This window comes from Triticum aestivum, chromosome 3B (assembly GCF_018294505.1).
Source record: "Triticum aestivum cultivar Chinese Spring chromosome 3B, IWGSC CS RefSeq v2.1, whole genome shotgun sequence".
Classification (NCBI taxonomy): domain Eukaryota; kingdom Viridiplantae; phylum Streptophyta; class Magnoliopsida; order Poales; family Poaceae; genus Triticum; species Triticum aestivum.
This window is the reverse complement of record NC_057801.1, coordinates 719,071,455-719,088,362: the sequence shown is the minus strand read 5'-3', so window position 1 is coordinate 719,088,362 and position 16,908 is coordinate 719,071,455.

The window sequence follows — 16,908 nt, the reverse complement described above, 5'->3', positions numbered from 1 at the left end:
GGGGGAGACGAGCGCAAGGCGCGAGCCGGACATTCCTCCGACGGAGGATGCCGACAGACTGTGCGCCACCAAGTCTGAGGTGGAGAGTGCCCTGAATCACAGGCCGCCGGACAGTATTTCGTGATGCGTGCTTCTCCCCCGAGGCGTTGAATTCCTTTAACGCGAGGGACGCGCACCTTCGTGCTGCCCAAGATGGTTTTACCAGAGCCACAGAGCAGTATGTAAAAGACATATGAGTAAGAGAATTTAATGGTTGTATATGCCATTAGCCCCCGAGACTTAAAGTAGTTATATTAACTGATTTAAGGATCATATGAAATGTAGGATCTTACCGAGAAGAATACCCAACTGTCTCAGGAGCTGCAAGAGTGCAAGGCCCAACTTGAGGCCGCACTCTCTGGCGCAGGAGGAAACACAGGGACCTCTCCTGGTAACGCATTATTTTAGAAAGATAAGTAGCGTTTGGCCTTTGCGCAAGTCTAAAAAATGACATTGCAGGTGCTGCCGGACAAGATCCGGACAGGCAAGAACTTCTGCGCCAACTAAAGGCCGGCGAGAGGGTGCTGCATAAGGTGCAGCATGAAAGGAACAAGCTCCAGGATGCCCATGCCCAGCTTGGAGAAGAGCTGAAAGGCATTCGGGCCGAGCTGTCGGGCTCCGTTAAGGAGAATCAGCGGCTTCGTCGCGGCATCTATAGTAAGTGCTTGAGCGAACTCCTTTGAAAAGAAGAGTTCGGCGAGGAAGTCAATTTGACAGAATATGTCTGCAGGTATGCTCACAGGTCGCCCTGCGGAGGAGATGCCCGTATCAACGGGTGATCAACTTCCTGAATTGTTGCAACTGATCAAACGAGTTCGGCAGGCAATGAGCGGCGCCATCCAGGCTTTATGGCTAGCCTTCTCCTTAGAAGCTTCAGGGAGTGCGGCAGCGCTTCCATTTATGGAAGATTTCGGCCTGCCAGCAAGGTGCCAAGGAGGCCTGGGCCATGGTAAAGACGCGGTACAAGAAGGCGGATCCCAACCACATGGCCGAAGTCGGACCTGTGGGGCCCGATGGGAAGGAGATCCCTGTGAGTTTAGTATAGGGCCAAGTAGAGCTGGCCGCTAAATTTTCCCAACAGGACTGTAATTTAGACAACCTGTTAGACGGGATTGAGGAAGAATACAATCAGTCGATTTGACAATGTATTATAAAATGACATATAAAATGCCTTCTAGCCGGATTGTAGATCGTTTGTCTTTGCTGACCTTTTCGCTTCGACCTCGGGACCCTAGAGTCCGGAGTGTGTCCGAATACCTTCTCGGTTATGAAACAACCGGGGTATGCATGGAGACCAGGCGTAGGGGTCATTAGTGCTTTATCAGACAAGTGCCCAACTAGTTATGTTATATTACATGGGTAGTAAGAAACATCTTCCAGGGAGAATAGTTCCGTTAAGGGTTCCTTTCCTCTGGGAGTGGCATGCCCTAAAGTGCATGTCCGGACTGCGAAAAAAGCAGAAAAACATCTGGGGGCAGATAAATAAGTGGATAAAAAATCATCTTTTAAGTCACCGACCGAATGTTCCCTTAAGAACGCTAGCTTTCGGCTTCACCCAGTCTGAGGTACACATCCGGCTGACCCGGCAGTAACAATCGCAGAGGTGCTCCCTTTACCTCCTAGCCGAACAATCGGGAACGTAGGGGTAAGCACAGGAGCCAGGCAACCTAGCTTGGCCAAAACTTAATTCATATCGATGCATATAATGGTGAATAAAAGGTACATGTGGAGGCTTGACACATGTGCTGGGCATGAAGCCCTTATAATTAAGCTTCTGGTAAAGAAGCCCCCAGGTATAATGAGTGCGGATAGCACATCAATTGTGCACGAACGTTGCGCAAGTAGTCCCTTTAAGGCTTGGATGAATAGGGTTGAGAAGAAAAAGATAAACAAAAGGCAGCTGAAGTAAAAAAAATTTGGACGGGGGGAAAGGGACGAACTCTTAGTCCGGCGCTAGGCATAGAATCTTCGGAGGCGGGCTGCATTCCATGGGTTCGGCTCGAGTCGGTTATCCGATGCATTTCGTAGACGGTACGCTCCGCCGGTCAGGACTTGATCGATGATGAAGGGGCCTTCCCATTTGGGCTTGAGCTTGTCCTTTTTCTTGTCCGGCAGGCATAGAACCAGTTCGCCAACGTTGTAAGTCTTGGCCCGTACTTCTCTGCTTTGGTATCTTCGAGCCTACTGCTGATAGAATGCGGAACGAGCCTTGGCGACGTCGCGTTCTTCCTCCAATGTGTCCAAGCTGTCCTGCCGATCCAACTCGGCTTCTCTTTCTTCGTACATGTGCACTCGAGGTGAGTCGTGAATTATGTCGCAGGGCAAAACTGCTTCTGCGCCGTATACCATAAAAATGGTGTGAATCCGGTAGTACGGTTAGGCGTTGTCCGCAGCCCCCAGAGTACGGAGTCGAGCTCCTCTACCCAGTGCGTTTCAGATTTCGTAAAGGACCGCACTAGTCTGGGTTTGATGCCGCTCATTATTAGACCATTTGCTCGTTCCACTTGACCGTTGGTTTGAGGATGATAGACTGAAGCGTAATCGAGCTTGATGCCCATATTTTTGCACCATGATTTAACCTCATCGGCTGTAAAGTTCGTGCCGTTATCGGTGATGATGCTATGGGGGACACCATAACGGTGTACTACCCCGGATATAAAGTCTATCACTAGTCCGGACTCTGCCGTTTTAACTGGCTTGGCCTCTATCCATTTGGTGAATTTATCCACCATAACCAATAGGTACCTTTGCTTGTGGGTTCCCCCTTTAAGTGGTCCAACCATGTCAAGCCCCCAGACCACGAACGGCCAGGTAATGGGTATAGTTTTGAGGGCGGTGGGTGGCATATGGCTCTAATTAGCAAAGAGCTGACAACCGACGCATCTTTGGACTAAGTCCTGAGCATCTGCTCGGGCCGTCGGCCAATAAAATCCTGTACGGAATGCCTTTCCTACAAGGGTCCGAGATGCGGCGTGGTGTCTACCTAGTCCGGCATGAATTTCAGCCAGGAGGTTTCGCCCTTCCTCTTCGGAGATACACCTTTGAAGGACTCCGTTTTTGCTTGTCTTATAAAGTTCTCCCTCATAGACCTTGTAGGCTTTAGATCGCTGGACAATGCAGCGGGCCTCATTTTGGTCTTCGGGAAGCTCCTGCCTAAGCAAGTAGGCGAGGAATGGTTCTGTCCACGGGGCAATTACTGCCATTATGTCGTGAGCTGAAGGTGTTATGTCATCGGCTGAATCGCCGGTTGGTGCGGCTTGTTCCGGTTTGTTATTTCCGGACTCCTCTTCCCATAGTACGGATGGCTTGAAGAGACGTTCCAGGAAGATGTTAGGAGGGACAGCGTCGTGTTTTGCGCTGATGCGTGCCAGTACGTCGGCTTCTTGGTTATTATCCTGGGCTACATGATGGAATTCAAGTCCTTCAAACCGGGCTGACATTTTTAGGACAGTGCTGCGGTATGCTGCCATTTTCGGATCTTTGGCGTCAAAGTCTCCGTTTATTTGGGATATTGCGAGGTTTGAATCCCCGCGCACGTCTAGGCGTTGAATGCCATGGAGATTGGCATCCGGAGACCATGTAAAAGGGCCTCGTATTCGGCTGCGTTGTTGGAGCCCGTCTACATTATCTGAAGTACGTATTGGACTGTGTCTCCGGTCGGGGACGTCAATACGACGCCAGCCCCCAATCCGGCTAACATTTTAGAGCCGTCGAAGTGCATAATCCATTCAGCGACAAAGTCAGCCAAAACTTGTGACTTTATAGCTCGCCGAGGTTTGTAAGTTATATCAAATGGTAAGAGCTCAATGGCCCATTTTGCAATCTTGCCCGTCGCGTCGCGGTTGTTTATAATGTCGTTAAGTGGTACTTCAGAGGCCACTGTTATCGAACACTCTTGAAAGTAGTGTCGGAGCTTCCGGGATGCCATGAACACCGCGTATGCTATCTTCTGATAGTGCGGGTAACGGGACTTGCAGGGGGTTAACACAGTGGATACGTAGTATACTGGTTTTTGAAGAGGGAATTTATGCCCATCTGTCTCTCGTTCGACGATGAGTACCGCGCTTACAACTTGATGCGTTGCTGCGATGTATAACAACATTGGTTCGACCAGGTTGGGCGCAGCCAGGACCGGATTTGTTGCCAATATGGCCTTTATTTCTTCGAGTCCGGCGGTGGCAGCATCCGTCCACTCGAAGTGTTCGGTGCGCCTAAGGAGGCGATAGAGGGGAAATGCCTTTTCTCCTAGACGTGAGATAAAGCGGCTTAGAGCCGCCACGCATCCAGACAATTTTTGTATTTGCTTGAGGTCTTTTGGGATATCTAGCTGTGACAGAGCTCGGATCTTGGCTGGGTTTGCTTCAATTCCTCTACCGGATACGATGAAGCCCAACAGCTTTCCAGCTGGTACGCCGAAAACGCATTTTTCCGGATTCAGCTTGATGTCATATGCTCTAAGGTTGTCGAATGTGAGCCTCAAGTCGTCTACTAGAGTTTCGACGTGTTTAGTTTTGACGACTACGTCGTCTACGTATGCCTCTACTGTTTTGCCGATCTGGGTAGCCAGACATGTCTGAATCATGCGCTGATATGTTGCGCCGGCGTTTTTAAGTCCGAAGGGCATCGTGTTGAAGCAGAATGGTCCATATGGAGTGATGAATGCCGTTGCGGCTTGATCCGCTTCTGCCATCTTGATTTGATGATAGCCGAAGTATGCGTCTAGGAAGCACAATGAGTCGTGTCCTGCAGTGGCATCGATGATTTGGTCGATGCGGGGGAGGGGGAAGGGATCCTTTGGGTAGGCTTTATTTAGGTCTTTGAAATCGACACATAGGCGCCAGGATTTGTCCTTCTTTGGTACCGTTACCAGGTTTGCTAGCCAATCCGGATGTTTGATGTCTCTGATGAATCCGGCTTCCAATAGTTTGGCTACCTCTTCTCCCATTGCCTGTCTTTTGGGTTCGGAAAATCGTCGAAGAGCCTGTTTGACTGGCTTGAATCCTTTTAGGATGTTTAGGCTGTGTTCTGCCAATCTGCGTGGGATTCCGGGCATATCCGAGGGGTGCCAGGCAAAAATGTCTCAATTTTCCCAAAGGAATTCTCGCAGTGCGGCGTCTACATCAGGGTTCAATTGTGCCCCGATGGAGGCCGTCTTTGTCGGGTCCGTTGGGTGGACCTGGAATTTTACTATTTCATCTGCTGGTTTAAAGGAGGTGGACTTGGATCTCTTATCGAGTATCACATCGTCCCTATTCACCGTAGAGCGCAGTGCGGTGAGTTCCTCTGCCGCTAGGGCTTCAGATAGTGCCTCTAAGGCTAATGCGGCTGTCTTGTTTTCGGCGCGGAGTGCTATGTCCGGATCACTAACGAGAGTGATTATTCCGCCGGGCCTAGGCATTTTGAGCTTCATGTACCCGTAATGGGGTACGGCTTGAAAAATTGTGAATGCCTCTCGTCCTAATATAGCGTGATATCCGCTGTTGAACGGGGCCACTTGGAACGTGACTTCTTCGGATCTGTAATTGTCCGGCGAGCCGAATACCACATCGAGTGTGATTTTTCCTGTGCAGCGCGCCTCCCGGCTAGGGATTATTCCTCTAAAGGTTGTGCTGCTTCGCTCAATGCGGCTCCAGTCTATTTCCATTTTTTGAAGGGTTTCCTCGTAGATGAGGTTTAATCCGCTGCCGCCATCCATGAGGACTTTTGTAAGTCGAAAGTCGTCCACTATTGGACTAAGTACCAGTGTGGCTGGAGCTCGGGCTGTTCGGAATTTAGGTTCGTCGCTGGCGTTGAAGCTGATGGCTGTGTCGCTCCATGGATTGGTTGTTGCTACTTCGTAGACTTTGGCGAGGCTGCGGATTGTTCGTTTCCGCATATTGTTTGATGCGAAAGTCTCGAAGACTGTTGATACCGTACCGATGTTGTTGGAGTGGTTTTCCGGGGCTAGAAGCTCCTCTCCACTTTTGGCCACCTGCCGTAATATCCAACATGCTCGAAGGCTATGTGTTGGGACGGCGCCTTCTATACTGTGAATTTTACAGGGTCCGCTAAGCCATCCCTCCAGTATGGTTCCGTGCCCTTTATGGGGTTTTTGCTTTTTGGTTTTTGTATCTGGTGCCTGAGTGTAATGCACCCTTTTGTTGCGGACTAGGGTTGTATTCGGGGCCGGATTGTCCCAAAACTTATTTTCGGTTGTCCGGAAACTCTCCATCGCACAGTACTTTCGTACTATGGACGCCAGGTCGGCGAAGCGTGTAATTTCACGACGGCTGACGGCGTTCAAGATTCCCTCGTCCGTGCAATTATTGCAAAAAATTGAGATTGCGTTTTCCTCTCGGCAGTCCTTTATCCTGTCCATAACCAGGAGGAATCTGGCCCAGTAGTGATGTACTGTCTCAGCGGGCTCTTGCCGGATTAGAGATAGATCGCATATGTCTGGGCGGGTGGGTGGAATCAAGTCCGGAACCCTACCCATCTCAAGGCTCAAAGGCCGAGAAGTTTCCAAATTTGGAAGCTTGGATTGCTGGACGTTGTCCAACGAGTCTGGTCCGATGCCTGACTTTAAGTTCAGTGCTTGATTGAAGTCCGTCCCTCCGCGGGAATCCGGCATGGGGGGTTCGGGAGCCCGGACCTGACTAGTTTTCAATACAGGAGAAGAGTCGCCGCATTGTTCCTCTACCACTGCAACATGGTGGGTGACCTGGGGAGAGTTAATCTCTCTCAGATCGGTTTTAAGCCCAATCTGATTGTAGTCTGTAGCGACTCCCAGGGCAGCGATGCGATCCAAGAGCTCGTTTACGGACGAGAGCTCTATTGGATCCAGCCGCTCGGCGAATTCCGAGCGGACGTGAAGATTGCTTTTGACGACTTGAGAGGTCATTGTCGAAGCGGTGGCCGGACAGGCGGTCATAAGAAAAGCACCTAGCCGGATAGTTTGGCCGGCGGCCAGGGCTCCTTTGGCGAAAATACCGTCCTTGAAGACGGGAGGAGGCATCCTTCCTATCGGTGACGGCACAGAGGAACTCTCAATGAAAGCACCAATGTCGGTGTCAAAACCGGCGGATCTCGGGTAGGGGGTCCCGAACTGTGCGTCTAGGCGGATGGTAACAGGAGACAAGGGACACGATGTTTTACCGAGGTTCGGGCCCTCTTGATGGAGGTAAAACCCTACGTCCTGCTTGATTGATATTGATATTGTGGATGTTTACAAGAGTGGATCTACCACGAGATCAAGGAGGCTAAACCCTAGAAGCTAGCCTATGGTATGATTGTAATGGTTGTTGTTGTTGTGTCCTACGGACTAGAGCCATCCGGTTTATATAGACACCGGAGAGGGCTAGGGTTACATAGAGTCGGTTACAATGGTAGGAGATCTACGTATCCGTATCGCCAAGCTTGCCTTCCACGCCAAGGAAAGTCCCATCCGGACACGGGACGAAGTCTTCAATCTTGTATCTTCATAGTCTTGGAGTCCGGTTGATGATGATAGTCCGACCGATGATAGTTCGGCCGATGATGGTAGTCCGGCTATCCGGACACCCCCTAATCCGGGACTCCCTCAGAGACATTCTTTTTACTTACCCAAATTTGAAGTTCTCCAGGAGCGTTTGCGGATCTTCTGCGCAGCATATCATATGCCGCGGAGTTCTACCGAGCCGAAGAAGGGAGCTCGGCGGAGAAGCTGTTCTGGTCTCAGTACCTTGGGCCAGAACATCCGACGCCCTTGAGCGACCAGCTGAAACAGTTGGTCGAGCTGCACAAGGCGGCCGAGCTAGCCATGAAGGACCTCATAGTCCGGTTATGGCCTGCCGAGCCAATGCCCAGCAGCTACTTCGGACTCGTGAAGCGACTTGTGAGTGCCTGCCCGTGACTTGAAGTCATAAAGTGGACGGTTTGCATTGAAGGTGCGCAGATGGCCTTTGCCCGCACGAAAATGCATTGGGCAAAGATGGATGCCATGGCGCTGATGACCGAGGGACCACCGAAGGGCAAGGAGTACCGTCGACCCGAATTATACTATGACAGTGTCCTAGAGGGATCCCACCTTGTGGCGGAGCAATGTGCAAAGGATGTAATATTTTAATGAATACATTCATTTTATCCTAACCTGTAACATAAAACAAGTTTGCTATGCAATATATTGTTTGTTTATTTAAAATTGTCCCTCCTGTGCGGCCATTTATGAAATCTGAGAGTTGGCCAGTCGTCGGCTTCCACCCCCACGTAGCTAGTACAGGGGTGTTCGGGATAAATCTAAACACTCTTTATCCAAGTCTTTGGTCCTTTAAGGAGGTGTTTAGCACAATGAACAAGGAAATTGGACTATACGGCTTTATCACCCTCACTTAGCCATAGGAGTTCTATAACTTTAAATTTTGGCGTAGCCCCTGGTATTCGGAAGGCCGAACTTGGGGTGCTATACACGCCTAAATCGGGCAAAAACCGTTTCCTTGCATAAAGCGGAAAAAGTCTTGAAGGATTTGAAACCTCCCGAACAGCGACCAGCTCTCGCCCCATCATGACAGTCAGTTTTCGGCTTTCTCTACTGAGGTGCTCGTCCGGAAGAACCGGGACACAATCGCAGTAGTTCTCCCTGTGCCGCCTTAGCCGATATAGCGGAACATAAGGTAGCAAAACATGGGAGCCGGGCAAACCCAACATTTGACCAAAGACATGATTCAGAGCTAATGCATATAATGCTATAAGTTCGGGGTGCCAAACTATACTATAAAGTGTCCGAACTTTCTTGCCGTGTTATGGGGTACACTGAAGCCCCTGGCGAATTAAAGCGTACCCGATTGTACGAATGGAGTAAATACAAAGACAAGGAAAAAGTTAAGTAAAGAGCAAACTCTACAAATTATATTCCATTGTAATTTGAATAATACGTCAAAGCGTATCTGTACAAGTAGTGCAAGAAGTGAATAAGGCTATTTAACATGCCATTACCAAGGGCGGGCTTCGTGCGGGTATGTAAAACAGGAATAACGATTGTTAGCAGAGACCACCTGGGAATTCCCTTATACGTCAAAGCCCCTTGCTTCTCTTGGTGTATCCTTCTGCGATGGGTCCGATGACCAGGTTATCAGAAAAGCCTCAAGAAGAGAAAACCTAAAAGGAGAAGAAAAAGTGAAGGTATGCGGATCCCGGAGCGGTTGAGCCGCGGTGTGGACCGTAGTCTAGCTGTGCCTCCGTCTATGCCCATGGTATTTAAAGTGCGTAGTTATGTACGTGCGGCACGAAATTTACCGCTTGATTGGGACTAGTACGGAGGCTGAATTACTAGGTGAGCTCTGGACGAGCCGGACGGTTCTACTGCAGAGTAGCTCAGACTCGCTTGATATTGTCCGGGGCTTTATTGCCGAATTGAGGCTCTGCCTAAGAAGGCTGCTCTATGCTTCTGCTTCAAGGGTCGCGGTGTGCCCCTCTGTACGGAGGGAGCACTCCATATTCCCATTGACTGTTATGACACCGCGAGGTCCGGGCATCTTGAGCTTGAGGTAAGCATAGTGTGGCACCGCATTGAATCGAGCGAATGCGGTTCGTCCAAGCAGTGCATGATAACCGCTGCGGAAGGGGACGATGTCGAAGATTAACTCTTCGCTTCGAAAATTATCCGGAGATTCGAAGACCACTTCCAGTGTGATTGAGCCTGTACAACAGGCCCCTACACCTGGTATGACACCTTTAAAGGTGGTTTTGGTGGGCTTGATCCTTGAGGGATCGATGCCCATTTTGCGCTTGTGTCCTGATAAAGCAGGTTCAGGCTACTGCCACCGTCCATAAGGACTCGTGTGAGGTTAAATCCATTGATAATGGGGTCAAAGACCAGTGCAGCTGAACTGCCATGACGAATATTGGTCGGATGGTCCCTGCGGTCGAAAGTGATCGGATAGGAGGACCATGGGTTAAACTTTGGGGCGACCGGCTCCATCGCGTAGACGTCCCTTAGTGCGCGTTTCCGCTCCCATTTGGGGATATGGGTGGCGTATATCATATTCACCATTTTTACTTGAGGAGGAAATTTCTTCTGTCCCCCTGTGTTCGGTGGCCGGGGCTCCTCATTGTCAGCACTGTGCAACCCCCTTTCCTTGTTTTCGGCATTTAACTTGCTGGCTTATTTAAATACCCAACACTCTCTATTGATATGGTTGGCTGGTTTATCGGGGGTGCCGCGGATTTGACATGGAAGATCGAGTATGCGGTCTAGATTGGACGGACCCAGCTTATTTCTTTTAAATGGCTTTTTCCGTTGACCAGACTTGGAGCCACTGAATACGGCATTGATGGCCATGTCTTCAGCGTTATTGCCATTATTTCGATGCTTGTGTCTGTTGCGTCGTGGCTTGCCGTTGCTATATCTGGCATCTGGAGTGCCAGGCTTTCTTGATGTGCTGTTGCTACGGCTAACCAGCTATCCTCGCCCGCGCAAAAGTGGGTCATGAGTGCCGTAAGGGCTGCCATGGACTTCGGCTTCTCTTGGCCGAGGTGTCGGGCTAGCCACTCATCGCGGATGTTATGCTTAAAGGCCGATAGGGCTTCGGCATCCGGACAGTCAATGATTTGGTTCTTTTTAGTTCAGAACCGAGTCCAGAATTTCCTGGCTGACTCTCCGGGCTATTGGGTTATGTGACTTAAGTCATCCGCATCCGTTGGTCATACATAAGTGCCTTGAAAGTTGTCAAGAAATGTGTCTTCCAGGTTCTACCAACTGCCAATGGAGTTTTCGGGCAGACTATTCAACCAGTGCCGAGCTGGTCCTTTGAGTTTTAGTGGGAGATACTTGATTGCATGAAGATCATCACCGCGGGCCATGTGAATGTGGAGAAGGAATTCTTCAATCCAAACCGCGGGATCTGTTGTCCCATCATATGTTTCGATGTTTACGAGTTTAAACCCTTCTAGAAATTCATGTTCCATTACTTCATCTGTGAAGCATAGGGGGTGTGTGGCGCCTCTATGCCGGGCTACCTTGCAACACAGTTCGGATGGAGCTGGTCTACTGTATTCGGCCCGGGCAGATTTGTATGTAGTATATCCGGTGTGACAGTCATCATCGCGTGTTGGGGCGCGCCCCCGCGATCCGTAGATCGATGTTGGCTGTCCTGCTTTGTCTTCCAATTTGTATCACAGGTCATGTGTGTATCCCCAAGCCTTTGTGTTTCTATTTGTTCGGCGACGGGGTGCGGGATGGTGTTCAGACTGATACACCGCTTTATCTCGGCCACGTGGTGGTCGGTCAGCCGCATCGTGCGCTGGTGGTATGGGCTCTAGCGCCTCGTCCTCTAATTGATGTAGTAACCTACGCCTCGGGTAACTTTTGGTTCGGCGCTCGAGTCCGTATTCCTCGGTTGCTAGGACCTCAGTCCATCTATCAGTTAGCAGATCTTGATCAGCTTGAAGCTGCTGCTGCTTCTTCTTCAGGCTCTTTGCAGTGGCTATAAGCCGGCGCTTGAAGCGCTCCTGCTCGGCGGGATCCTCAAGCACGGTAAATTCGTCGTAGCCGAGGCTCACCTCATCCTCGGAGAGAGGCATGTAATTGTCGTCTTCCGAGTCTTCATTCGTGGCCTGTTCATCAGGGCTGGCCTGCCCATCCTCCCATCCGGCCTGTTCAAAGCTTGGCTGGGCGGGGTCTTCGTTGTTGTCTTGGGCATCGCCTGGAGAGCTATTGTCTCCTGTGCCGGTATTGCTGTTTTTACCATGACGTGGTTTAGAGCGGCGCCGCTGACATCGGTGCTTCGGCTGCTTCTCGGGAGGTTTATCCTCACCTGTATCATTTTTGTCCTCGCCATTGTCTTCTTTGGGGGTATCCACCATGTAAATGTCATATGACGAGGTGGCTATCTAGCGCCCTGTGGGCGGTGGTTCCTCTTCTTCTCCCGCATCGTCATCCATACCATCGATGTCTTCGGAGTCAAAGTCAAGCATGTCGGTCAGGTCGTCGATAGTGTCTATTAAGTGGGTGGTGGGTGGGCAACAAAGTTCTTCGTTGTCCGCTTCCCACTCAAGCCAGACATTGTTCGGCCAAGAATCTCCTAACAAGGAGAGAGATTTTAATGAGTTTAACACATCACCCAAGGGCGAGTGTCGGAAGATGTCCGCGGAGGTAAACTCCAAGGTCGACGCCCAATTAGATTCGACGGGCGCGGACACACACGGTTCGGAACCTATATCCGGAGATGAGTCCGAGGGTCCGATGGCACAGACCTTGTTAGAGGCTAGATCTGTGTTCGGCTCAAGTGCCGTAGAGTATGCGGCTTCCCTGGCAGGGTCCAACCCCCCGTCCCTGGACAGCGCGATCTGTTCTGGATCTAGGTCCAGGACAGTTAAAGGCGCTGTCTCCTGAGCATAGTCCGATGACAAATTTAAGTCATGTTAATCGTGGCTACAGGGCGCAGCTGTCATGGGTTCAAATCCGTCGAAGATCAAGTCTCCGCAAATGTCGGCGGTGTAATTCAAGCTTCCAAACCTGACCTGACAGCCGGGAGCATAGCTGTCGATCTGCTCCAGATGGCCAAGTGAGTTGGCCCGCAGTGCGAAGCCGTCGAATACGAAGATCTGTCTGGGGAGAAAAGTCTCACCCTGGACCGCGTCATTGTAGATGATTGAAGGAACCATCAAGCCTTATGATGACGACACAGTGGAACTCTCAATGAAAGCACCAATGTCGGTGTCAAAACCGGCGGATCTCGGGTAGGGGGTCCCGAACTGTGCGTCTAAGGCTAATGGTAACAGGAGACGGGGGACACGATGTTTACCTAGGTTCGGGCCCTCTCTATGGAGGTAATACCCTACTTCCTGCTTGATTGATCTTGATGATATGAGTATTACAAGAGATGATCTACCACGAGATCGTAGAGACTAACCCTAGAAGCTAGCCTATGATTATGATTGTTCTTGTCCTACGGACAAAACCCTCCGGTTTATATATACACTGGAGGGGGCTAGGGTTACACAGAGTCGGTTACAGAGAAGGAAATCTACATATCCGAATCGCCAAGCTTGCCTTCCACGCAAAGGAGAGTCCCACCCGGACACGGGATGAAGTCTTCTATCTTGTATCTTCATAGTCCAACAGTCCGGCTAAAGTATATAGTCCGGCTGTCCGAGACCCCTTAATCCAGGACTCCCTCAACCGTGCCTTTGAATTTTAATGCGTTCCTAGAGAAAGCTAAGTTGAAAGATGATGGCAGCAACTACACGGACTGGGTTCGTAACTTGAGGATTATCCTCATTGCTGCACAGAAGAATTACGTCCTGGAAGCACCGTTAGGTGTACCACCCGCACCTGCAACTGCGGACATTGTGAATACCTGGTAGACGCGTGTTGATGACTACTCGATAGTTCAGTGTGCCATGCTCTACGGCTTAGAATCGGGACTTCAAAGACGTTTTGAACATCATGGAGCATATGAGATGTTCCAAGAGTTGAAGTTAGTATTTCAAGCAAATGCCCGAGTTGAGAGATATGAAGTCTCCAACAAGTTCTACAACTTCAAAATGGAGGAGAATAGTTCTATGAGTGAACACATACTCAGAATGTTTGGGTACCATAACCACTTGACTCAGTTGGGAGTTGACCTTCCAGTTGATAGTGTCATTGAAAGAGTTCTTCAATCACTGCCACCAAGCTATAAAGGCTTCGTGATGAACTATAATATGCAAGGGATGGACAAGACTATTCCCGAGCTCTTCGCGATGCTAAAGGCCGCGGTGGTAGAAATCAAAAAGGAGCATCAAGTGTTGATGGTCAACAAGACCACTAGTTTCAAGAAAAAGGGCAAAGGGAAGAAGGGGAACTTCAAGAAGAACGGCAAAAAGGTTGCTGCTCAAGAAAAGAAACCCAAGTCTGGACCTAAACCTGAAACTGAGTGCTTCTACTGCAAAGGGACTGGTCACTGGAAGCGGAACTGCCCCAAGTATTTGGCAGATAAGAAGGATGGCAAAGTGAAAGGTATATTTGATATACATATTATTGATGTGTACCTTACTAATGCTCGTAGTAGCGCCTGGGTATTTGATATTGGTTTTGTTGCTCATATTTGCAACTCGAAACAGGGGCTACGGATTAAACAAAGATTGGCTAAGGATGAGGTGACGATGCGCGTGGGAAATGGATCCTATGTATAAGCATTTCCCTAGTAGTGTTGATTTGATCATAGAAGCCCGTGGAAAAAAATTAGGCCATTTTAAGGATGTCGGGAAACAACGTACCCTTAGGCGGAGCCTTCTAGCCAACTTGAACACCCTCCATTAAATATTGTCTAGTTTTGGACATTCTTGAAATGACCCTAACTTTTTCAAGGTGGGCATGACCATGGTAGTTATCCATACTAGGTTTGAGTGGTTTTTGATAGCATATGCAAGTTGTGGCACGTCTGCCCATCTATCGTCCTCTTTTGGCCGAGAAAACTCTGAACAATGCAAAATTTGTCGAGAACCAAAACAACTTGGCATGTTGCCTTGAATTTTTCATACAAGGACAAGAAAAATATTGGGATCATTTCAAGGATATCGGGAAATAGAGTACTCTCACGCGGAGCCTTCTCGCCTACCTGAACATCCTTCGTTGATGATGGTCTATGTTTGGACATCATTCAAATCATCTCAACTTTTGCAAGTAGGTGGGCACATCCATGGTTGGCATCCATGTTAGGTTTGAATGATTTCTTACACTGTATGCAAATTGCGACACGTTCGGCCATTTATCGGTCTTTTTGACCGAGAAAACTTCAGAAAATACAAAAATATTCATAAACCAAAACAACTTGGCACTATGCCGTAAATTGGTTATACAAGGCCATGAAAAAATTAGTGTCATTTCAAGGATGTCAAAAAACAACATGCTCTCAATAGAGCCTTCTGGACTTCTGGCCTACCCGAAGACCCATCGTTGAACATGATCTATTTGTGGACATCCTTCAAATGACATCAAATTTTGCAAATAGGTGGGCATGCCCATGGTAGACATCCATGGCAGGTTTGAAGGAAAAAATATTGAAAATGATAATTTAAATAGGTACTTAAAATTGTTATTTTATTTTATTTTTCCTTTTTTCGCGTGCGACAGTGAATCGATGAACTTTGTTTCAATTAATTTGTGAAATTTTTTCAAATTCGTGAACTTTGTTTTCAAATCAATGAACTTTTTTCAATTTTGTCAAATTCGTGAACTTTTATTCTAATCGATGAACGTTTATCAATTTCGCAAATGCTATTCCTCCTTGAAGCTAGGGGTGTTCGTGTGTCCCAGGGTCCGTCAAAATTGAGGCCCCTGTGTCAAAATCTAAGTTGGCCCTATTTTGCTAGAGAAAAATGTCCGACTGGATCAAGTTGCCGTCTATGGCAGGCTGCGTGCATAAAAATTATTTTGAGGTGTTCTTTTTAGTTGCCTTAATATATATTTTTTTAGGCATTTTGATGAAACGCCTGAAAAAGCAAAGGTGTTTCTCACATGCCTCAAATGAATGGAGGTGTTTTGGCATTTTAGAAAATATCTCCATGGATGGGAGGAATCCTACTCCCTCCGTCCCAAAGTTCTTGTCTTAGATTCGTCTAGACACGGATGTATCTAATAGTAAAACATGAATTGATCCATCTGTATTTGGACAAATATAAGAGAAGAATTTTGGGACGGAGGGAGTACGTTTGATAATTTTATATACTTAGAGAAGGTTGAAGTCATAAATGTTATTTCCCTTCATCTAACCATAAACTATTGTCTAGCTAGTCGCCAAGTTTTTTACAAGCTTTATTATGCAGCAACCCTTTTTCTTGAGATGTCCAGATTGATGGGCTGATGGACCGGTCTTGCGCATCGGCCTGGTATTTCTTATATAGTTTGTGTTATTTTTGTCACAAACAGGCTGCGTAGTAGAGTGGCAAAGATGTGTAGTTGGAGTACAAGGTGCAGAGTTTGATTCCTTGTGCATACTATCTCTCCTTTTTCCAAGGGCATACTTTCAAAAAATACCATCATGCCCATCCTTACGAAGGGTATAGGATAATCACAGCCGTTGATTTGTTTATTAAGGGGGGGTCTACCGAAGCGAAAGTGGTCCTTGTTTTTTCGGCAACATACACTTACCTTGTTGATTAATAGATCCTAAGCTAAAACCATTCTTCCTTGAGTTGTCTCTTCCTTTGCTCCTTCTAATACTATGACTGACACGCCCAGAAAACCTCCATGATCATCACGGCAGTCAGCCCCATAGCTCATTTGTCCTAAAGGTTCATGTCGGAGAATGCGCTTCTATGGAAGAGAGGAGAGAAAAATACGGCGACTTGTTGACAAGAAAGTCAATATTACCCCCTAAAATTTGTGGTAGAGTTTAAATTACAACCATCACATTGATTTGGTTCAGATCACAACCTCCAACTACAATTGAATTACCCATTTACTCATCTAAGCATGGTTTTTTGCCCATGTGAACAACAATGCATGGTTTGGCATCGTGAGTCTTGTTAAGTCAATTACGAGGGTGCACATGGGGCCCACCTATCAGTCTCCTCTCATTCTTCTTTCTCTTTCTATCTCTCATCTGTCATACTCCCTCTTTTACAGTTTAAAAGGCCTATGCACATCCCTAGATTGGCAATTTGACCAATGCAATACAAATTATATATCATGAGACCAATACCGTTAGAAAATATAACATTTGAAGTTCCTAAAGGTATAGTGACATATATAACTTGTGTTGGTTAAACTATTGACCTAGAGATACATGTCGGCCTTTTCAACCATAAAGGAGGTAGGGAGACATATCCACCTCCCTTCCACTACCCCATCTCTCTATTATTTCTCCCCATACCTCACCCCAACCACACCTTGAGGTGTCCCTGTGCATTAGTATATATTTGAGAATCTTG